The sequence below is a fragment of the Nycticebus coucang genome, chromosome X, assembly GCF_027406575.1.
Source record: "Nycticebus coucang isolate mNycCou1 chromosome X, mNycCou1.pri, whole genome shotgun sequence".
NCBI lineage: Eukaryota > Metazoa > Chordata > Mammalia > Primates > Lorisidae > Nycticebus > Nycticebus coucang.
In genome coordinates this window covers 163,939,198-163,963,646 of record NC_069804.1, presented here as the reverse complement: position 1 = coordinate 163,963,646, position 24,449 = coordinate 163,939,198, and the positions used below count along the sequence as shown (strand labels likewise).

General features: G+C 45.7%; 1 non-coding gene and 2 pseudogenes across 1 annotated transcript; 2 read left to right on the top strand and 1 right to left on the bottom strand.

Annotated features, from left to right (window-relative positions):
* LOC128577232 (Krueppel-like factor 4) overlaps positions 1–24,449 on the top strand; it is an 873,632-nt pseudogene that overhangs the window by 306,299 nt on the left and 542,884 nt on the right.
* The window catches only part of LOC128577233 (Krueppel-like factor 4), a 793,492-nt pseudogene that overhangs the window by 307,437 nt on the left and 461,606 nt on the right, over positions 1–24,449 (bottom strand).
* LOC128578695 (U6 spliceosomal RNA) lies at positions 9,480–9,586 on the top strand. The gene has a single exon (XR_008377835.1). It is a non-coding gene; the product is annotated as a U6 spliceosomal RNA (small nuclear RNA).

Below are 24,449 nucleotides of genomic sequence, written 5' to 3'. Positions count from 1 at the left end.
TCTTTCTTTGACAATGGGAGAACTTCCTCTTGGCCTGGAAACCAAACCCTGCCACCAAAACCCTCCCTTCAATGTCTAGGAATACATAGCTGGACATATTTTTGACTTAACCCAATATTACTTCATTCATTGTGAATAATAAAACAAACACATTTGAGAGTTTCTTTAGCAAACACATTTTAATGGACAAACACACAGGGATCTTACAAAATGCAAGACCAAATTGCAGAACACATTTCCTGGGCAAGCAGATAAGACGTGCTCAGAATAACATAACAGGTGGTCTGTTAAATAAATTCCCTGCAGCAAAAAGTGTCTTTCAGGAGAGAGAGCACACAGTCAGTCATGGTGTCTAAGTGACCTTCAGGTAACCTGAATTAGGGACACGGAAATAAAAATTCACATCTCCCCATCCAAAGAAAAAAAAATACCTAGCCCTTCCCTTTCCATGTACCATCTCCCTTACAAAAATAGTTACTGTTAAATTGTTGGTGTGCTTATGTGAAATGGATAGAAACATTCTGAAAGCCAAATAAGCCTCTTTCCAATTTTATAGTCAGGAATAGACAAGGACCTGGTCGAAAAAGGCTTGGGCTGCATGAGAACTGTGAATAGAGGGGACACCTTAAGCAGTTGAAACCAGATCCTCATCACAGCCCCTCTGCAAATGACAGAGAGAAATGTACATCACAGGCTGAGCCCAAGGATCCCAATGAAGTCACAGGAGAAAGCCCTGGAATGGGAAAGGGATGAGGGAACACTGTGTCAGGGAGGTTACAGGTCAGCAAAAGTAACTGCAGCTCCTGTGCAAACTCCCTCACATTACTGTACTATGGGACCATAAGATACAGGGAATGACCACCTATGTGCCATTTTCCGCATGTCTAGGGCTGCACAGACAGGAGGGTGACACACCAAAAACTTCACCAACAGCTAAACACACAATTGACTTGGGAAACGAAAAATAAGATCTTGTCCCCATAATAAATGCAACAACTTTGCAAAGGCCCACATTTCCCCATATCACATCCACATTGTTTTTGTCTGCCCCAAGCTATGCTGACGTACATGTACTGTGAGGGAAGGAAAAAGGATACAGGGTCCACTTCCTTGAACCTTCATGCCCATCCAAACCTTCTCCCAAAATCCCCATGTCTCCATGTCATCTGTATTGTCCTTATACTCAGGACACTCCTCACATTCCTTCTTGAAGCCTTCAGGTAACCTGAATTAGGGACACCAAAGAGCTCACCCCCCACACATACACTGCAATGCCACCTTGACCTTCAACAGGGTCAGTGGCTGTAGAAATACACAAGATGCCTAAGTCCCTCACTGTCGTATCTACCAAACTCTCTCTTGAAAGTCCAGACAACATGGGTGGTGCCTGTGGCTCAAGGAGTAGGGCGCCGGTCCCATATGCCGGAGGTGGCGGGTTCAAACCCAGCCCCGGCCAAAAACCACAAAAAAAAAAAAGAAAGTCCAGACAACGTATCCTTGAGACTAGGTAGGTGCACAGGCATCTAAAAGAGCAAAATGATGTGACTTACACCAGAAAGTGACAATGGTTTCCAACACACAAATAGGAAAAGTCACCCCTTCAGCTTATTGGAATCTGCCCCTTTTAACATGAGGAACAGGAAAGGACTGGCAGAAACTGCCAGCTTGGGCATATGATTCAGAAAATTCCTGAAACCCCAGTAGATTCATCAAAACACAAGAGGACCTAAGCATCATCAGCTTCACATCCTGGTCAGTGGCAGGATCCACAGGCCTTTTCCTTCCCAGTGAGGTGTAGAGTATCATCAGCGGAAGAGTGCACGAGAGAAACACTGGGCCAAAGGCCACCTGCATTCCAAGTCCCTGCAATCAGAGTGCTCATGATGCTGCTGTGTCATTGTTGTGCAGGATGTAAACCACTGAGCCCAGAAGCTCCACGATAGGCTGTCAACTGTTTCTGCCCAGGACCTAAAATTCCCCTCCAGTTGATGCTGGCAGTCCTGCACTCTGCTCCCTGTAGGACCTTCCATAGGGCTGTTGAGACATTGAAATGTGGAGAAAGAAGCCCCTAAGAAGGAGCTTGCAAGGACACACTGGGAACACCAGTTCACTTTAATACGTGTCCGCTGGGGAACACAACTCACTATAAATACGAAACACTGAGGGGTCAGCTCACCAAATAGAAAATGTTTCCATAAGCAATCAAAGGGGCCTCTCAGAGCACTGCCCGAGATCACTCCACTCAGCTACAATGTAAGATGTGAAGGCCCACCTTCCCCAAACCCTTTGTCATAGGCTGAGGCAGTGCACAGAATGATCCCTCATAGACAGCTAAATCCAGAATTCTCATAGAGAATGGAAAGCAAGGTTCTGCCCCCATAATTATAGCATGATCTTTGCCCAAGGGCCACACTTGCCCATGTCACCCTCAACAGTACAATTTCCTGCAGCGCCACACACAGGGAAGGAGGCAGAACACACCTCCTCCAACATAAAAGGCCCATCAAAACATGGCCAACAGAGTCCCTCCAATTCAGCCTCTGTCAGCAGCTCTCCTTGGTGCCACTGTCCCCAGCCCTTTCTCACCTAAGGCAATAAGTCCCAGTGGAGGAACTACAGCCAGTGGCATCCTATCTTTCCTGATACAAAAGCCTTTCCCCCTTCCTGAGCTGCTAAGCCTATAATGCTTCTCATTGAAGAACAGACCATCAAACTGCCTGGGGATCCAGCCTTGAAATCCATTATTTCAAGATGTTTTGCTCTGTCTTTTTAGGATCTTTGTCATTAGCAATTACTTGTACTAGTACACAAGCCTCCTACACATATTCTCTGGATAGACACATTGCCCAGAAAATGCACAGAACCTGGCAGGGGGTAACCACTCCTCTTTCAAGAAACTTTCTTAAAAGCCTTTTCATAGGCCTGGTACAGTGACTAACGCCTGCAATCCTAGCACTCTGGGAGGCCTAGGTGGGTGGATTGCTTGACCTCAGTAGTTGGAGACCAGCCTCAGCAAGAGTAGGTCCCCACCTCTACTAAAAACAGAAAACCAAGAGGGGCATTGGGACTGGTGCTGTGGTCTCAGCTACCTCCTCCGGAGGCTGAGGAAGAGGATCACTAGAACCCAGGACTTTGAGGTTGCTGTGAGCTAAGATGCCAGGACACTCTAATCCTGGGGCAACAGAGTGAGAATTTGTCCCAGATATAGAAAAAAGTCTTCTCCTACCTTCGATTAATACCACAGAATGCAAGGCCAGCTGAACCTGGATCTGAGTCCCCTCTGGTACTTGCCTGGTTCCATTACCATGGCAAGGTAATTACGTGGTCTATAATCATTCGTGTTCTCTGTGAAATGGAGAACTATTTAGCTACCATCATTTTTAGAGGATGAGGTGAGTACCAAATGAAAAGAACTGATCACAGTTCTCGGTTCTAGTAAACCTTAGTCCCAGTGATAGCTGGGATTGATTTCTTTTAGTATTATCACCACCACCATCAGCATCATTATCCTTACCATCACCATCATTGCAGTAGGCTAAGGTACTTCACAAAATGACCATTGCTGTCCAAGTTACATGACTGGATGCATGTGACAGGGAACCCATATCACAGGGAAAACAGTCAGTTGCATCTTTGTCAATGACAAATGTGAAACCTGTGCCTAGGCCTTATCTTCAAGCGTAGACCATGACACACTGAAAAGACAGGAGTTAGCATTTAAGAGGGAAGATACAGGTCTGTAATGTCCAAGGGTTAAAATGTGCCTGTCCCTTACCTGTAAAATAACAAGGGTATCAAAGCCTTTATTCAAATTTCTCAGTGGGAAACCTCACCTTGCCTTGATAAAGAGCAGGACAAGAATCCTAATGTAACACGTGAGTACTGTCATGGGAAAGCCTCCTTGGACGTGATGCCAAATGCTCACAGTGTATGTAAGTCTAGCTACAGAGATTATCAGTGAACTAGTTTTCATTATATTCTCCTGAAATCTCTGAGATCGTGCATGACTACATAGTAACTCCATAATGTGAAGTCATGTTACAACCAAGGGAGCATAACAACCTGTAGCTATATTGTCCCATTTCATCAAATATTAGCAAAATCAATAGTCTTCCTCTACTCATATGATCCCTAGAGTTTCAGTCCAAGGCCTTGACCTGCTTTGCCCATGAGAATTCACTCTCTTCACACCACTTTTGTAAGGAAAAGGAATGAGAAATTGCTTTAAGTCAAATTGGAGCGTGACGGGGAATAGTGTGCAGCAAATTACCATCCCCACTGGAGCATACAGACTCCTTGGCTACATGCCACTAGAGACTGAGTAACAAGGCTGGCCTCAGAATGAACTCTTGGGAAAGATCCAAGAAACCAAAAGTCCACCTGAAATTCAGAGGAGGTCCACCTTATCTTCCATCGAGGGCCTGGATCCTGGAGACTGCCACCAATTATGGAAATATCTTTTGCCATCCTCTACCTTTTGGATTCTTCTTAAATGCCATCACCCAGTGCAATTATCCACCAAAGTATGCCTTTTTGATTTCCCTCACAGCCCCTCATCCAAGATCAAAGCAAGCACGCAAAATGAAAACCAAGGAGACCCAAGATGACTGTGACATCACAGAAGCAGAGGACACTACATGAAACACTGTCTGTGTAACAGGGAGGAAGCATCACACCTAACTGAACTTTCACAAGTTCTTATGAAGAAGAAATAATCCATCCTTGACCATCGTTAATATTTGGTTAACAAACTTGTGTGTGGTAAAGTTTTTCCATGTGTTTCCAAACTCAGCTTTCCACGGGGTGGGAAATAAAAATGACTGCCATCTTCCAAGGCTTTAAAAAGCATTTAAACCAATTGCAGGGATAAATCAGAAGACTATGGCTAACAATGTGCTGGATAAAAGGTACACACTTTAGGGTCTATCCTCAAAGAAACGTGGAATTTGATCTAACGTGTGTGAACTTAAGGATCTGTGATGCCATCTTCTCCACGACCTTTGTAGAGCAAAGTAGAGGAAGCAGAGGGAGCCACTGAGACTAAGGTTAGAAGTCTTTGGGAGAATACCTTAGAATAGTGCATATTTCTACTTCACATGTGACTTCCCTTTGTCACATTGTCAAATTTCTTCGCCTGAATTTCAATGAATAATTCACTACACAGAAAGGAAATGACTTTACAAAGGCAAAGAAAGAGCAGAGACCTCTCTGGCACTGGCAGTTAGAAGGCCAACACCAGTCTGCACAAGTGACAAACAGTAGAGGTCTTACCCAAGCGGGCGACTCAGCCCTCTCCTCCTCCATGTACAGGGTCTGAGGTAGTCAGAGCAGAATGTGGCTCAGGAGAAGGAAAAGCCTTGGATCCTGGGCTCACTTTTCCTTCACAGCGTGATTAAGAGATGTGGTTTCCAAGGAGATACTCCAGAAACCCCTGAGGAAACTTGATGTCCCTGGGAAACAAAACAAACATTTAAATGATATTATGGCCAACTCCAGGGAGTGTGGCTGATGATCACACTTGATTTCCACAACATGCGCCAAGGAAGGCAGAGTGGCTTTAAATCTAGTTTAAATGAGCATATTTTTCCTTGTTATCTTGTTAATTGCCAGACCTCCTTTCCAGTAAAAATCAAATAAATCCCAAACGGTCGTGTGAGCAGCAACGATTCCAAACTTACATGTCAGGATTCCAGACCTTTGGTATAGCGATGACTTTACGTCTCTAATGGTGTCAGTTAACTTTTAGCAATTAATATGATTCAATCTTTCATTTGGCTTCAGTGAAAATGTGTCAGTCCGGAAATGTAGATAGCACAGTTTTGAAAAATTACATTGTTTTCCTTAAGGAATATAATTCTGGAAGGGAGAGCCTATTTTATCTAAAAAGTTTTGCGTGTACTCACTGTTACATACAGAACCTATTTTAATACAAATGACATTTCAAATGAATTATATTCTATAGACTTTCAAACTTACTAAAAATATAAGTATATGAATCTACTGATATCAGTGTTAAACTCTCACTTTCAGCATTCAGTGGATTTGTCTAGTAAGAAGAAATCATATAATGGTTTTTATTTTGTCGACCACTCAAAACTACATCAAAGGGCCAGAATATTTTCAAATGGAATGATAATTACTTTAGTCTAATAAGTTGTCTTGGGATTCCTGCATAAGTATCTGTACGGATGGTGTGAGATGGTTATCTTCCGGAAGAGTTCTATCAAGATTTTATGAATTAAAGGCTGAGGGATCAAGCTTTTGCAAAGTGCAACATTCTGAATTAGGTGATTTACTTTGTGAGGAGGTTTGCTGTAATAAATTTGCGTTTCTTGCAGATTTATTTCACTGTCTGAATACTCTTAGTAAGAGTATCCTGAGAAATTATGAAAATATTCTCATATTTACATATAAAATGCATGCTTTCAGAGATAAATTACTGCTCTGGAGGGAAAGGATTCAAAGAGAAAATGCAGTAGAAATGTTTGAGCTAGTGACGAGGTGTGCACTGGAAAAAAATCTTATTGAACCAATTTTCCAAACTTTACATTCATGGTACAGAAAGTTCAAAATATATACTCATTCACCTGCACTTGCCATAAGATCTCTGGACTGGGTGAGAAATCCCTTTCTTTTAAGTGCATGTATGCCAGCAAATTTAAATATTATAGAAGACAAAGAGTTGACAGAAAGAAGAAATGACAGAGGATTGCAACTAAAATATTCAACGGAAGATACTATCAACTTTTGGTTCACTCTCAAGGGTGAATTTGCAAATGTTACCAAAACAAAAAGAAAAAACAGAAATACTTCTTCCATTCTCAGTGTGTCAATTGGTCTATATGGAATTATGTTCTATGTCCTGTCTTTCTGTTTCGACATTGTGAAAATCAATTTGTACCCGTCTTGTCCCAGCTCATGCAGGTGTATGATTGCCAGACCTACACTTCCTCTGAATCCGAGGTACTTCACACCCAAACATAAACTGCATCTTCCTCCTGTGCTGTAATGTTCTGTGATCTCACCTAGTAATACTTGTTTATTCTAGTCATTAGTCCAAGATCAAGGAAAGTTAGCATAACGGATGTTGACTAAGACAAGCAACGTTTCAGATGAGGTCTCTGGGCAGACTTCTGGAACAAGTACATTGCTTCCCAATTAGCAAGGGTTGTGGGGTGTCTAATGCCAAGATGTGGGTTCAGGAGATTCTAGGAATTCACACTGCTCATGCTCTCCACCTTTGCAGATCTCATGGCTGCAGTCTTTCCTTGTCAGCGCCTAGCATGGAAACAAAGCCCTGAAGTGCTGTGCGATCTAGTTGCACATCTGCCAACCAGCAATTAGGATTAGGACCTGGCGTTCAGCAGTGGGTAGGAGAGATGTCCAGCTCGGCTTTCGCATTACAGTCACACGTACACACCCATGATAGAGACCCAGGTTAGGGCAATCAGAGAGGCCCCAGCAACTGCTTATGCTGCAAGGGAACTCAGAGTCCACCCACACACCCACCCACACACCCCAAATGCCTTTCAATGACCCCAATTCCAAAAGGAGGTAGATAGGGGTTTGGGAGAGGCATGTCAGCCTTGATGTGATAAATGACATCCAAGAGACAGCAGGTTCCCTTCCTTCCCCCTAAGCCAACAGACATACCTCCAACTTCAGAAATCTGGGGAGAGCTGGGACTCTGGTTTCAAACACAGGCAGTCAGCCCAGGATGCTGACAAATATTTCTCACCAACAGCATGAATTAGTGCATCCTTGTCGTGTCAGAAATTAGATCGTCCCATGGATCCTAAGATTCCCATTTCTTTCTATAGCGCCTAAAGTTTCTCTACTGAGCAGAGCCTTCAATCACACCTTATTTGCTCTCCTGACATATAATGCTATGAAAGAATGAATGAATAAATGAATAATATAGTAAAGAAAAGATTAGAGCCAACAGATAAACGTGCCCCTGGAGAAAGCTGAGTTAGGTGCCATATTGGACACAGAGAGACACAGTGTAACAGAGGGCCCAAGGCGTGTTTTCTTGCTGTCTGGAGTCTTGCTCTCCCTCAGGCAGAGTCCAAGGAGGATCTCCATGGGGCCTGATGCTGACAGGACTGGGAAGGCCTCTTCTCACAACAGAGTCCCAGGTTCCCCATATATAACACAGTCGAGCACAAAAGTGAACAAGTGAATATTTATTTAGAAGAAGAAAAAAATTGATGACAGCCACACCAGAATTTCCCCAAACTACTATTTCTTTGGAAGTGCGTTCATATATTTTCTTAGCCACTGCACCTATGTGGTTGTACAATTTCAAGTGTGATGGAGCACAAGTTCAGGGTGAAGGACATGATGATTTTACTGTGACTGCACACAGCTACTTTGCAAATTTTACCAAACACACATGGGAACACACAATGTAGGAAAATGGTTGACTGCCTCTCGGAACAAAAAATGCACTTGGGTTCATGTTAAGCCTTTAGTGTTTATTTTCAAATCAAGTTGGAAAAACAAACTAGGTTTTCTAACATTAATTCTCATGAAAACCTCTTGTTTCAAGTTAGATTAACTATTCATGCGCTTTGCAACTTATCTCTTCATTGCACCTGTTTAATTCTCTTGTGACAAGGGCCACATTTAGCCAAATGGGGGCAGTTTCTACAACCCATTTTCAAATTTTCAAGCCCTGCTTCCCCTACTGCTCTAGCTAGCATTCTGGAATGACTGCGCAGTCTGCATTTATACCACTGGGACCTGTGGGAGCTAGCTGATGGATAAGTCGAAAGATAAAGCTTGGCTGGTCTGAGACAAATGAGCACATTTCAGGCGATACTGGTCCAGGACAAGGTGTTTGCTTTGTGCAGTTCACACCAAAATAGATGGGCTGCTGGACAGTCAGCCTGGCACTTAGGCATAGAGCAGCCAGCCTGTGCATGGGGACAGGCAGCTACACAAAGAAAAGGTCCAGTAGCTGTCAGGTGTCAGTACAGCCTGAAGCCTGTCTTAGGAAATCATCCAGCTATGGAAGAACTGCTCTCATAAATGGAATTTCCGAGGGACACAGAGTTTATGGTTTTGCACAAACATGACAAAATGTTTGCTGGACACTGAGCAGCCACCCACAGATGGACCACACGCAGGGGGTCCAGGAATTTTGTGTCTGACTTTCAGCTTGCTTTTGGAAGAGGCATCAGAAGTCAGGTAGCGATAATATATAAGAAAATATCTGTCATCAGATTTAACTCTCAGGGCCTGTTTTCAAAAATTTAAATAGGCTTGCAGGGAAAATTCAGGCATCCTCTTAAAAAAGGAAATCTAATGAAAACTCCAATGTATAATGTAAAAATATATGTTAGACTTTAGAAATGATTGTTACTTCATAGCCGATATCAGTGACTTGTCATGGAAAAAACAAAAAACAAACAAACAAAAAAAACGGGTGTGTGTTCTACATGAAAATTTCAAGTACGTTTAAAAGACATGGTATGGTGCTCACTTCAGCAGCACGTATACTAAAATTGAAATAATACAGAGAACATTTGCATGGCCCCTGCACAAGGATAACACGCAAATTCGTGAAGTGTTCCATATTTTTGTTAAAATGTCCATACTACCCAAAGCAATATACAATTTTAACGCAATCCCAATTAAAGCTCCACTGTCATACTTTAAAGATCTTGAATAAATAATACTTTGTTTTATATGAAATCATAAAAACCTCAAATAGCCAAGACATTACTGCAAAATAAAAACGAAGCAGGAGGAATCACGCTGCCAGACCTCAGACTATACTATAAATCAATAGTGATCAAAACAGCATGGTACTGGCACAAAAACAGAGAAGTAGATGTCTGGAACAGAATAGAGAACCAAGAGATGAACCCAGATATTTACCATTATTTGATCTTTGACAAGCCAATTAAAAACACTCAGTGGAGAAAAGATTCCCTATTTAACAAACGGTGCTGGGTGAACTGGCTGGCGATCTGTAGAAGACTGAAACTGGACCCACACCTTTCACCATTAACTAAGATAAGACTCTCACTGGATTAAAGATTTAAACCTAAGACATGGAACTATAAAAATACTTGAAGAAAGTGCAGGGAAAGCTCTTGAGGAAATCGTCCTCGGCAAATATTTTATGAGGAGGACACCCCGGGCAATTAAAGCAGCATCAAAAATACACTACTGGGACCCGATCAAACTAAAAAGCTTCTGCACAGCCAAGAACACAGTAAGTAAAGCAAGCAGAGAGCCCTCAGAATGGGAGAAGATATTTGCAGGTTATGTCTCTGAAAAAGGTTTAATAACCAGAATCCACAGAGAACTCAAACATATTAGCAAGAAAAGAACAAGTGATACCATCTCTGGGTGAGCAAAGGACTTGACGAGAAACTTCTCTGAAGAAGACAGGTGCATGGCCTACAGACATATGAAAAAATGCTCATCATCCTTAATCACCGGAGAAATGCAAATCGAAACTACTTGGAGATATCATCTAACTCCAGTAAGATTAGCCCATATCACAAAATCCCAAGACCAGAGATGTTGGCGTGGATGTGGAGAAAAGGGAACACTTCTACACTGCTGGTGGGAATGCAAATTAATACGTTCCTTTTGGAAAGAAGTTTGGATCGCTTCTCGGCCTTTTGGCTAAGATCAAGTGTAGTGGAAAGATGTTTGGAGAACACTTCGAGATCTAAAAATAGACCTGCGATTCGATCCTACAATTCCTCTATTAGGTATATACCCAGAAGACCAAAAATCACATCATGACAAAGATATTTGTACCAGAATGTTTATTGCAGCCCAATTCATAATCGCTAAGTCATGGAAAAAGCCCAAGTGCCCATCGACCCAGAAATAGATTAATAAATTGTGATGTATGTACACCATGGAATATTATGCAGCGTTAATGAAAGATGGAGACTTTATCTCTTTCATGTTTACATGGATGGAGCTGGAACATATTCTTCTTAGTAAAGTATCTCAAGAATGGAAGAAAAAGTATCTAATGTACTCAGCCCTACTATGAAACTAATTTATAGCTTTCATGAAAGCTATAACCCAATTAATAACCTAAGAATATGGGGAAAGGGGAAAGGGAGGGGAGGGGGGAGGATGGGCAGAGGGAGGGTAATTGGTGGGACCTCACCTACAGTGCGTCTTACAAGGGTACATGTGAAACTTACTAAATGTAGAATATAAATGTCAGAACACCATAACTAAGAAAATGCCAGGAAGGTGATGTAACCAGTGTGATGAAAATTTGTCAAATGTTATATAAAATCAGTGTATGGTGAAAAAAAAAATAAATAAAAATAAAAAAAAGACATGGTATGAAAATCGAGATTTTTCCTCTGGAAACATCTGGGCAATGACACATCCAAAAAAAGTCAAGGGAAATAAACTGTTTGCAATGTTTTTACAAAATAGCTCCTGGAGAGTTTGGGAAGGAGAAGAGACAATGAACAGTGCAGCTGACTGCCCACCAGCCCATAGACTTTGATATGAACCACACAAAACACAAACACTAGAGATGGATCCAGGACGAGTTATGCATGTGCCCAAAGTCTCGAATCTCCAGAACACATTTACTTGCCACAGAGAATCATCACGACTTTCATAGAGATGGGTTTCGGAATGAATTCCAGAGAGGAGGAGGCTGCCTGCTAGGACAGGCACAGGAGCAGACCTAATAAACTCGCCTGGTGGCTGCTGCTTTCTTTCTAGTTTTCATTAAGATATTCTTGTCAAAGAGTTCTTTCTCACGGTAATGCACGGGTTGTCCCCGCGGGTACTTCTCTTCTGCTGCCTGGTAGTCTAGCCCCTCAAGTGTGGCAATTGCATAAATGATTGCTTCCGTCAGAAGGACTTCCAGAACGAAATTGACCTTGTCATCCCTTATCCGAGTCAGCACAACACGGTCTATGTGTTTGTAGACTTCCTGTGAGTGTTTGACCACCACATCCAACTGATCCTCATCTTCCAGGTATGACTTGAATTGAAAAATGATGTCAGCCTTCTTGCCTTTCAAGATGTCCAGAAGCTGGTGGTCAGCCCCCTTTCTCTTCACGATGAAGTCCACCAGCTGCTGGTTGGCTCGGTCCCGAGCGGCCCGCATCCGGTCCGGGAGAATTCTCTTGCAGGGCCCCTTCCAGTGCCAGGAGGCCTCCTCCTCAGAATCCTCCAGATCTGCGTAATGCACCTTTGGAAAGTCAATCTCCAGGTCCCCGTCTTGGACGGCTTTCCTGATGGGGTAGCTGAGGTCAGCAGCGTAGTAGTGGAGGAAGGAGCCGGCAAAAGAGCCGCGGGCGAGTCCCTCTCGGTAGTGGGAGATCAGGGAGAGGCACCAGTTGACGCTCTGCCTGTACTCTTTCTCGGCTCTCTTCAGTAGCTGCTCCTTCTCTTTACCATCCAGGGGCTTTAGTCTCCGAAGAGGGACGCGGATGCCGCTCTTCTCAGGGCGCAGGTTTGCCTCAATCGGGAGCACCCCGGCGGTCTTCTCTGCCTTGCCGACACTCTTTACCACTCCCGGCCAAAACGGAAGGTCTTGACATTTAAACCAGACCACGGTTCCTCTTTCAATGGGACAAGGCTACTGCAGGGATGCAATCCTGGAGGGTTGCCCCTGTCCCTGTTTTTTACTGCCAGCTGTTTTAAGAGTGGTGACGGGCTTAGTAGACTTTGGTGAAAGTCTTACAGTCCCTTCTCCAAATGTGGGACTTGAAGCTTCCTCTTCCTATTCACAGGCAAGTACCACCGCCTTGGGAGCCGGGGTCTGCAGGCTGCTGTGGACCCTCCAGGCCCAGCTGCCCAGCACCCACTACAGGCTGCTCAGTGCTCCCTGCACAGTCCAAACGTGCAGATGAGGAGGCATCCAGGTGCTTTGGGCAGGTGTCCTGTACCTCTCTGTCCAGAGCCTTGGGCACAGTGGGGATCAGCCCCAGTGGCCTAGATGGAGTCACCTGTTGGTCTTAAGCACGTGCATCCTCCTCCATGACTGGGGGACGCAAGGACGTGACTGTGGAGGTGCCTGCCTTTCTCTTGCCCTCTTGCCCACCATCATGCTCCAAAAGCATCAGGAAATCTTGAGGCACCCTGGTGCTGTGTGATGCCTTGGTCTGGGTCTCTCCTGTGGTAGGAGCAACGGCTGTGTGCACCTGTGACGCACTACCGTGCACACCCTTCTTGCTCTCCGAATGCACCAACAGTGACCCTGGGTCTTCACGTTTGCCAGGACACTTCTGTGACTTCCCTTTACATTTCTGAATGCTTTCCAAGAGGGGGTGGCCTGGCTCAGTTGGCCAGCACCTTCTGGGATGGCGTGGTGGCCTCCTGTACATCTGGTTTTCTCTGATTCAGAATCTCCAGGGCCACTTTCAGGGCTCTTCTGTGGCACTCTTCCTGTTCAGGTGCAGCTCTGACTTTCCACTGCACCACTGCTGACGAGGAGGCAATAGCTTCAATTTCAGCCTTAGGGGCTGCACGTCTGCGCCCTCCACTTTAACTTTTTCATCTGCCGAGAGGATTTGAACTGCTAGAGAAAATGCCCCCTTCTGCTTATTTTTCAGCAAAGCCCCAGGTCTGGACAAAACCCTTGCAGGTTATAACCGGCCTTTCCATTTGCAGAGGACATACTTAGAGTCCATGATGACATGGACCATGAGTGAGGAGGTCACTAAGAGAGGCTGAGGTGTACGCTGCCCTGTCCAGTGCTACCGCAGCTCTTGCCTGAGTCCTCCTGTGCCTTCGCACTCAGGGGTTTGCAGCCCACGTGGCCGTCTCCCTCCACTGGGATTTCCCAGAGATGCTTGAGCTCAAGCTTTCAGTGCACAATACTGGAGTGTACTGGAGTGCGGAAAGCAAAGGACTTGAGTCAGAAAAAACATCCCTTTGTAGAGAGCAGAGGCACCGTGCAGTCCCAATGAGACTGATACGAGATGGATGGGGCGAGGAAACACAATAGGTGTGTTTGATGGGGGCTGGTAAATGGCAAGAATCTGGGGACAAATACAGAGGGGCCATGGGTGTCTTGGAACACTCCGAGCCAGTCTGGTCCTAGTTGTAACGAGTACACTGAGGAATACATCTGCGTGAGGGAGGGGTATGTCCTGTCAGGGACCCTGTTTTTCTTAAGGGATGTTCTATGACTTTTGGTTTCAGCCTATGGGAAAACTTTCTTGTTTCTTTCTTCTAGGGTGCTAGTGCTGCTTTGCGCACAGCAGGAACCCTGAGGCCATCTCCTGGGTACAGACATGTGCAATGGCATGAGCTGAGAAGCCAGAGGCCACAAGCATTGTGCTGATGATGGCTGGCTGTCGTGGTCCATGAGGACTGCTGCAGCACTGGTCACTGGCTACAACCTGCACCTCTGTGTTGTGGCTTAAAACTTGGCCTCCCAAACACTATGTCTGAAATTCTTAGGATGAAAGCAAGTGTCTGCAGAGTGGGGTACAAAGAAACCCACACCCCACATTCCCACGAGAAATGGCTGCAAACGGATGTTCAGTCAATGGACAAGTCTTACCCGGCAACAGGCGTGTCACTGGCTTCTCCAGTGCCAGCTACCTGTGAGCACACCCTTGTCGCTTGCTGTCTCTCAGGCACACTGTTTTCCCAGGGACCCAACGGTGCCAAATGAGGATACCCAGGACCCAGGCACCACCAACGTCAATCTGGAAAATCCAAAACAGACAAAAGTTAAGTCAGTTAAGTGGGGATAGATTTGTCACGTTCCCTCCCCAGCTCTCTTATCCCTGCCTATTTGGAACACAAGTGACATCTTAATCTCATCCACAAAGTCATGTCGTGTTGGTTTTCTTCCTTCTTTTGCAGTTCAGAATACTGCTGCGTTACGCTTCTTTGTGGATGCCAGTCTTGTCCTATTTCAGAACAGAGGGGATTATTCCTTGTCTGATAGCAGTGGTCTTGGAGTGTAGAACCAAACTGAGGTTTTTAATGTTGATGCATCGTTCCAATTCATGGTAACATTAAGGGTGCTTGCAGGGAATATGAAATGCACAGAAAGATTCGTGAAAGGGACAGCATGTTACGGATGCTCACTCTTTACTGCATGACGCGCATCCTTCCAACACATTACCCAGGTGTTCACGTGCTCACATACGTGTACATGGCATGTTCCACTAGATTTGCTGCCATAAGGGACTTGGACACAGTGTCTTGTGAGTGCCCATTCTCCTACAGAGTTTTTGTGAGTCTCTTCGCAACAAGGTTTCCCAGGTGTCCACACTTTATTCAATGTGATGTCCCACTTTATAGAAATGTGTGCTGCAGAAGATGAGATCTTTCCTGCAATCCTTCTCTTCCCACCTTCTTACCCCAAATACTCTTAATATTCTCTAGTTTTCTCTAATCTTGTGCAATATATACTATATCTCACTTGCATATTTTAGCACAGGCTTCGTGGACTTCAAGTTATAAGTTTCATGGCGTGAAAAATCATTTCTTAATAAGTGCACTTATGCGTGTCTCGTTCACACTCACCTGTAGGTGTAAGATGAATGCGCAATAATAATGAAATACACATACTTGGCCCGGCGCCTATGGCTCACCCTTCTCCGTCCTCTAGACCCTCCCTTCTGGGACACTCCTCAGGGTGAAGACCTGGCTGGGGACCTGAGGAGCCAAGGCTGGGTGCCACAATAGGGTGGATCCTGGAGGTGGAGGGCGGCGGTGCTGCCCCCAGTGAGGCCCCGCTTCCACGCACCTGGTACTGGCCAATCATAGAGGCCGGCTGCTCCTGCGCAGTCCTGGCCTCAGAGGAGCGCCTCGGTGATGTCTAGCGGAGGTCATACCGGTCCTGTGGGGGGCGCTGTCAGGTTGAGTGTGATGAGACACCACCACGTGTTGAGTTGGGGCTGGCAGAGCTCAGTGGCCCTGTGGCCACCAAGGCCTAGGGTTTGGAACCAGAAAAGGGTGGGCCGAAGCTGATCTCTGAGGAGAAGTCCCTGGCCTGGGTCTATGTGACAGCACTGATTGCAGCCCGGGGTTGGGTCGGAGGGTCCCCAGGTCCCCTGACAGAGGCTCATGGAGGGGGGGGAATGAGTTGGGGCAGTACAGGTCTGTCCCTCCTGCCCAGCCACCATCCAAAGTGCACTCTCCCGTCACTCGGGGATTCCCCTGGTGTCAGTGCGGGTGAGCCGGCAGTGCCTATACCTGAGAGTCCCCAACAGGGGCAGAATGGATCATTTCCCATCCCGAGGGCTCAAACTCACCATGCATTCTGACTCATGGGCATGCAGGGCGTCCTTGGGGTCCTGAGGGCCAGGGCTGCACTTTGTTCCTAGGGCCCGGCGGCGCGGGTCTGTGCAAGGGGACTTCAGGGGTGTGTAGGGTGCAAGTGCGCCCTCTGTGGCCAGCACAGGGAATGGCAGGAGTGGTCGGGTGGCACCATCTTCCTGGTCCTCTCCTGCTGCCACAGGAGGCACAAGAGAGCCCAGCCCTGCTCTTGTTAACCCAGACAACCTCACACTCATTCGTGGGCTCTCACTCAACTTGTCCCTACTTCTGTAGAGTGTCATTGCCATCACAAGGGCAGCAGTCCTCTCTAGCACTAAAGACAGACAACAGTGATGCCTTGGAGAAGGCTTTCCACAGGGAGGGCTGAGAGGGCCCTGTGGAGGCTCAGGCTTTGGCAGCCTATGACCTGGGGCACTCAGGTAAAAGCCCAGGAAGGTGAGGGGACCACGAAGGCTGTGCCCTCCCCAGGGCTCGGTCTGTTTGGTGTCTTTGCAGCTTGGCCGGGTCATTGCTCTGGATTCTGTGTGGGTAAACGATGCAGAGCCCTAGGTTTTCCCTTCAGTGGGTCAGGCCCCCAGCCCACAGGGGAGTTTGAAGCCCCCCAACCCAGCTCTCCCGCAGGGGTGCAGCCCTGCTTCCTCCTGTCCTGTAGGCGGTGCATGGCTTGCTGTGACTGGAACCCTGAAACGGGGCATAAAGGGGGGCTGTGTATAAAGGTCAGGGCCCAGGCTCATTTCCCATGACCGGCACCTAGCGCTTGCATGCACCCATCTGCTTTCCATGTTTTGGTGGCAGACAGCCCAGGAATTCTGCCACTGCCATATTGCTCCAGAGCCCTTCCTTTAAACACCTTTGCCCTTTTCCTTTCAATGCAACAAACATTCCAGGAATCGACGACTATGGAGGAAGCAGCCCCTTTTCAGAAGCAGCTGAGCAGGATATGTGGTACTGTGTGGAGAGTAATTTTTGGCCGCTGATAAAGTCAGTAGGACAATCAGCTCTGACTCACGTGGCACTAGTTGTGTGTAAAGCAGGTGGCATATGATGCTTCTCCTGGTGCACACGTGATATTTCACTGACCCCTAAGTAAAACTCACTGCAATCTCTTCACAGGAATGAGTCCCAGAACATGTTGGAGAAACTGGAAGGTATGTGTGAGGAGGTATAGACAGGTAAAGGTTCTTTTCATAACCGTGTACCTTAGATAACAGGAACTGTCCACAGTGGGCTGCACTGCTGTTCCTTCCTGCCTGGTTCTCATGCACAGGATGTCCCGGCAGCATGGAGTGGGATTCAGCCGCCTAGATTTCTTTCCTTACCCCTTTTGATCGTTGGTGTGAAGGGGGTGGTACCTACAGTGGTACCATCAATGGTAAGACTGATGCTCTTATTTAATACACTGTGGATTACCAGGACAGCCTGGTGGACTAATCTCTCTTCCACCTTGGGCCACACAGCAAGTCATCTTTCTAGTTTAAATGTCAATGTTTAATTTTCCCATGTCAGCTTTTTTCTAGAACTTTGGAAATTCTTTCCTTTGGTTGGTGGCAGTGCAGGCTGAGACCTGGGCAATAGCTGCTTGTGGTTATATGGGCCCTAATGACCCCTATAATGGAGAACTAAACACGCCATTGCTAGCAACAGAGTGAGGTATTGGCAGAGTCAGTGGCAAGTTGTACATACATCTTTCAGATATCAGTTTCCTTACTGTGTGCAAGGACGTCCTCCTAACAGGGTCAGAATCAAGTTTTGACTTCTATGTCCATGTAGACAACTCACAGGGCCAGAAAATTTTGATAACTTGTTTTGGTCATGACATTGTGCTTTGTGCATGAGCTGTCTTATAATTTTATGAATGTAGATGGTAAAGTATATTTTTAGAATATTGGTTGAATGGTGCAGTTCATTCATGATTCCTGGGAAGTATTGAAAGTAGATCCATAATATAGAGTCAGTCATGAGCAGAAATAGAAAACGTGCTTATGTGATACAAACTTTAAATTTGACTTTCTAGAAATTCAATTTAGGATGAAAATGATATAGTAACACTTCCATGAAAGGACGTGGAAAGTATTCTTAAATAAATTTTCTTATTTTCTTGAATTTTATTCAAATTTATTTAAAGGGCTCACTAGCTGAAATTTTTTTATCCATTTCTTATGAAATTATTTGTATCTGTTAGAATCCATAGTAATTTCAATAATATTCTGGGTTTCACGTACGTTTTCACACTCACCCATTTAAATGTGTCCTTGAAGTGGGGGAAATTTTGTGAAATATGACAAACCAGCCTTTACAACTCTTGTCCAAAGAGAAAGTAAAGGGCTTCCATGCCTACCTTTTCTCACATTTTGGAAAGCAGAAGCATTTGATCGTCTGCTATCATTTCCTCCTAAGAAAAAAATTGAGGTGCACTAATGGGACACTGAATTCAATTCTAGTAACTGGAAGGCACCGAATTCAATTCTAGTAACTGGAAGGTTCTCTCTCGATCTCTCTCTCTTACACACAGACACACACACACAAAAGGAAGAGTTCTGTTTTTAAAAATGCCTAATAGATAATGCTAAGTGTCTTTCCAATACTGCGAACCAGCCTTACACATACTGACTTTAACACGTGGGAAGAAACTAGGTCCCAACAACGTATTTCAATGACTATTTGCAATGCAGGGGATATGAAAAAGGTTTCTTATGCAAAGAGAAACTGTTTCAAAAGGATTATAAATGCTTCTGTCAAAAATATTCAGCAAACAATTGATCACGTTTGGAAAACCCAACAAGAGCAAAAGTAAGGTTGGTGGAAATGGAGAGCCAAACCGTTTGTCTCATGTCTTAGTGGTCCTGAGTACAGACTTTGCAAGAAATATTCCCTGTGTTCTATTTTGGGGGTGCTCAAGTTGAACATATATTTGGCTTCATTTGTCTCTAAGGAATTCATTCCTTTAATCTTCTGACCTCACACCATAATTGGAATGAGATGCATTTCCTCAGGGTAATGGTTCTCAACCTTCCTAATGTCGCCATTTATTTTCATTGTTAAAAAGGGGTTGCAACCTACAGGTTGAGAACCGCTGCCTCAGGGACAATAAAGATGACCTATTTTATCATGCCAATTATAGTTGATGTGCTTGATATAAAGACGCTTTTATTCATTGCACGAACCTGCTTTCTGAATTAGCTTTAAGTGTCTTCAGCCTTTAGCATCATAATAGTTAGCTGTGTTCAGTTATGTAGAAAAGGTTGAACAATTTGTAGATTTTAGTGTATTACTCTTACTAGTTTTCTTGTACAAAATCATCACTGTGAGAAGGTGGGGGGATATGGAGTACATCTGGTGGGACATCCCGGATGATAAGTGGGTATCACGTCATCATGGAAGCCATTGGTGATATTGTAACTTACATGTTGTTCAGAAGAAGAAAAGGAAGAAGAAACTCCTGTGGCTAAAATGCCTTTCAGTGGCATGTTTATAGTACAATCCCTCTTCCCTGGTTGTGAAGAGCTAAGGCACGTGCGGTAGCTTCCCTCTTGTTGGCTAGTTACCAAGAAATGCTGATGGAGTGAGAGTAAATCATCTATTTTAATTTCCCATTTCCCAGGAGAGGATTTCGGCTGATGTTATCACCTTCTCTGGTCAAAGCAAAAGCCTTGGGAAAACATTTTTTGGGGGAAGTGTTTGATGGTTGTGTCATTTCTAGGATGTATCAATGTATCCATTTTTGTGTTTCACAGGCAGAAGCTTCGTTGAGAATATTTCTTGGAGTTTCTGGCTTTGATTCTGGAGTAGAAAATGGGTACGCAGAAATTCAAAGAAGAAGAAGAAAAATTGGATGTAGATTTCCAACATAGATTCATAATTATATCCCTATTGTATCAAAGCCTCAAGTAGCAATAATTCATGCAGAATGTCACGAGAGAAGGTAGGGGATGTGAGTCCAGATGAACCAAGAAGGGCAGAAGATGGGGCAATAGGAGACTGGAAACTTTTGGTGGATTGGTCCCGGCCCTCAATGAGATAATAAGGTCAGGAGTTAGAGGTAGGATGGGAGAGTAGGTGTTGCCTATTGTGTGGAGGAGATGGCCTGGAATAGTTTTCAGAGAGTGTGCCAGTGAATGCACTAGGGGAATCTACAAAATTTAGACAAAATAATCTTTGTTAAAAAAAAAAAAACAAGAATGACTCCTTTAATTTACTCATTTAATTTTTTTGGTTTTGTTTTGTTTTTAGAGACAAGGTCTTTCTCTGTTGCCCTGGCTGGATTGCAGTGGCTGGACTACACTTTGCTGAATTGCAGTTTGCTGTAGCCTGGGTTCATGAACTCCTCCTGCCTCAGCTGCCACATTAGCTGGTCCTAAAGGTGCATACCACCACATCTGGTTAATTGGTCTTATTTTCCTAGAGACAAGGTCACACAACAGCTAAGGCTGGTCTTCAACTCCTGGCCTCAAGCCATCCTCCTTCCTTGGCCTCCCAAAGGGATGGGATTACAGGGGTGGCTAATATGTCTGACCTAAATTTTGAACATACAGAAAAATATGAAGAATGATACTGGGAAGCCTGTACATCCATATTCATTCAGTCCAATCTCAACATTCTGCCACAACTGTTGCATAATTTTTGTTTTTAATTTGAAAATTCAAAATTCAAGGTTGGGTGCAGTGGCTCATGCCTGTAATCCTAGCACTGTGGAAGGCTTGGGTGTGTGGATTGCCTAACAGGCCGGGTTCTGTCACTTGTATTCCTAGCACTCTGTGAGGCCTGGGTGGGTGGATAGCCTGAGCTCACAGGTTCGAGACCAGCCTGAGAAAGAGTGAGACTGTGTCTCTAAAGATATCCAGGCATTGTGGTGAGTGCCTGTAGTCCCACCTACTTGGGAGGCTAAGGCAAGTGAATCACCAGAGCCTAAGTGTTTGAGGTTGCTGTGTGCTATGACGCCACAACACTATACCAAGGGTGACAAAGTGAGACCCTGTCTCAAAAAAAAAAAGAATAAAAAAATCAAACCGAACAACACCTACCCAAGCCATAGTCAAGCCATCTGCCCGGGCTTCCTTCTTCTGTTGTGATGCCAACTATTCAGATTTTGGTAGTCCCATTCATATTTAGATGTTCTATATTTATTACTTATTATTGTATCTGTAAATAATATATGTAATTATTTTACATATTTGAAAACTTGACAGGGATAGCCTCTTACTGTCTGTACTGTTCAGCTGCTTGCTTGTTTGTTGAACATTTCTGGTTTTGAGGGAAGACTCTCTTCCCTTTATTAACTCCTAAGATGCAGCTGAGACCTACATCCAGGCTGGTCTCAGGAGGGCATCATCCACCTGGTATTCGATGGCCTATCTTTGGTGACACATGAAAGCCTGTCGAGGGGCTCTGAGACCTGACAAGGAGCAAAATATTTGGCCTGAACGGAAAAACCTGGGAGGAGGAACAAAGGGCCGTAGCAATGGAAAGTAGCACAAAGGCAGTCCGGCTCTGCCTGTTGACTTAGGAGAGTCTCAGCCAAGGGCAAGTTGTGACCTCTGCATAGCCAATATTGGCGCTCAGTATTGTATTAACACAGAAGAACAAAATTTCCCTCCAGATTTGTGTCCATATAGAAGGGAACTGTGGGCAGATGCTGCCACCTAAGAGAAGGCCAAAATAATATAACATAGGGACTGAAAATGTGGTTTGTGTTTCCTGGGTTGGTCTGCACCTAGCACTTCCTGTTACCTCTGTCAATCAGCACATCCTAGTTACTTTCCACCTTCCTGTGGCGGATTTTCTCCCAGTCTCCCGTCTCTGCCCATTCTTCCTTGGAGAAGTATTTGGAAATGTCTTTGAAAGCATCTTTGACCTAGAGAAAGTAAAAACTGCCATCAGTGCTTTCCTAGAACACATCAAGCTGGGCCTATTCCTCCACCTTGAGTGTAGAGTGTGGCCTGTGGTCTCCGAGAAACAAGGGTGAAGACCCCCTCTCTCCCCAGATTCTGTCCTCCTTCACAGAGCAAACACTAAGCATTTCCCTAGTTCTCCCATGACGGAAAGCGGTTGTTGATATTTGTGTCCTTTCCCCATCCACATCGTAGACAGGACCAACTGCTCCTATTCCATGCACATGCGGACAGGGTCACCCAGGGGTGCAGGCCAGGAATCTTGCAGACTTCCAGAGACCAGACCCTTAATATTATGTTCCACTCCCCACTTTTTCTACAGGCACTGCTTGAAGCCTGAGTTCACCCCCACTCCACCCCTCTTCTCACGGCGGGCTTTCATCCTCTTCTCCCTTACCTACCTCTGGGATTTCCTCCTGGGACCTGTTTGGGCTCATGGCGCTCAACTTCCTAGCAGGACAGGCTCCAACTGTGAATTTGGGAAGGGCCTTTGAGTCTCCCAGCTCCTAGGCCAAGGCTCCTGTGGAAGGAGAAGGTACTGAGAGCGGGTGCCAGCCCAGACCATTGCCAAGAGCCAGGCTCTGTTGTTTCCCTTGGGCAGGGCTATCTAGAACGGGAATTTTTGGGCACCATGGATGCCAGAGAGGTCCGGGGGCATATGGATGGGATGGGGTGGTCCCTACCAGTCCTGATGGATCACCTAAAGTGAGTCGAATTTGGTTTCTTCAGTTCCCTTGCAGCATGGCTGATCTGAGGAAAGGTGGCAAAGGAGTCTGGAGGGTTGTACCTAAGGGTGTTTGAGGGAAGTCCTGAGGCGTGAGGGCCAGAAGAGTCCCAAGGAGACCTTGAGTCCCCTTGACTGCCATGACTCGGGTCACACTGATGAGCAGGGTTCTGTTCCAGTGGGAGGAAATGAACATTTCTCTTAGAAGGGATTTGGGGCTCACTTACTGAGGATTCTGAGAAAACCTGGGTGTAAAGCAGTCTGGATGTGTGAGGGGCAGGTATCTCTCAGGCTGAAGAGATGTGGGGTCTCCCAAATGAGAGAGATTTGGGGTCCCACAGGCTGAGGGAATTGGGTTCTCTCAGGCTGATAGTATTTGGGGTTCCTCAGGACAAGCCATAGGGATGCTCTAGGCTGAAGAGATTTGGGGTACTCAGGTTAAGGGGAATTGAGATTCACCAGGCTAAGGAAATTTGTTATCTTTGGGGCTAGAGAAGTTTGTCATCTCTTAGGTTAAGGAGACTAAGAGTCTCATGAAGGAGTTAGGTTCTCTACCACTGAGGTTATTTGGAGTTTCTGAAGCTGAAGGGACTAAGAGTTTCCAGGGTAAGAATTAGCAGGATTTCTGAGGTTGGGGAAATGTGGTTTCTCGGTGGAGGAGGTATTTAATGTTTTTCAGCTTTGGGGTTTGCGGGTGCCTTAGGCTGAGATGAATTGTGGTTGTCCTGGGCCAGGGGATTTGGAGATGCAAGCAATAGGGGATTTGGTGCTCTTGTGGGCTGCGTCTCATGCTGAGGGGATTCACATGTACTGGACTTCCAGGTTAGCCGGTAAGAGGTCTCTCAAGGTGGCAGGATTTGGGATCCCTTGAAGCCGAGAGGATTTGGAGCTTCTCAGGCTGCAGGGATCTGGGGTCTCTCAGGCTGGAATTTGAAGGGATGGGGCTGGGGGTTCCTAAGAGATTCACACCGCACATCAAAGGCCCTCAAGTTCCTGTCAGTCTGCCCCAGTCCTTTCCAGCGCTGCCCACTCAAGCCCCTTGGGCGGTAAGACGTGTTGGAGGCGGAGCTATCCATCTGCAGTGCCCTTCTGGGACACGCAAGCTGCCAGCATTCCGACCAGAGCGATCTTGCACCAAAGGGGCAAAGCCATGCTGTCAGTCAACAGCGCACCTCAAGTCTGAGCTGAGGCGGTCAGGCAGGGCACACCTCAGCAAAACCCCGTGCACCCTGTGGGCATTGGCAGCGCTCCTTCTGGCATCTGAGTTAGAATGCTACCCATGCCCAAGCCACACTGGAGGTTTTCATTGCTTTATTATCTCACTGCTGGCACCGTGAGAGATACGCTGGGAATCCTGGTGTCTGGCCTTGGCCTAATGTCCTCTCAGGTCCAGGTGGTCTACAAAGTGGTCATGATGACAAAAGCCTTTAATTGGGCTCATGCAGGGCTGTAGCTCCCGGGATCAATGTGGGAGACCAGTCCTCCCTGCAGTCCGGTCCTGACATTTGCGGATCCCTGGGGCCTCCAGGTCAGGAAGCTCTGCCCCCATCCCTAAGCCTGGCTTCCTGCCCTGACAGGAAGCG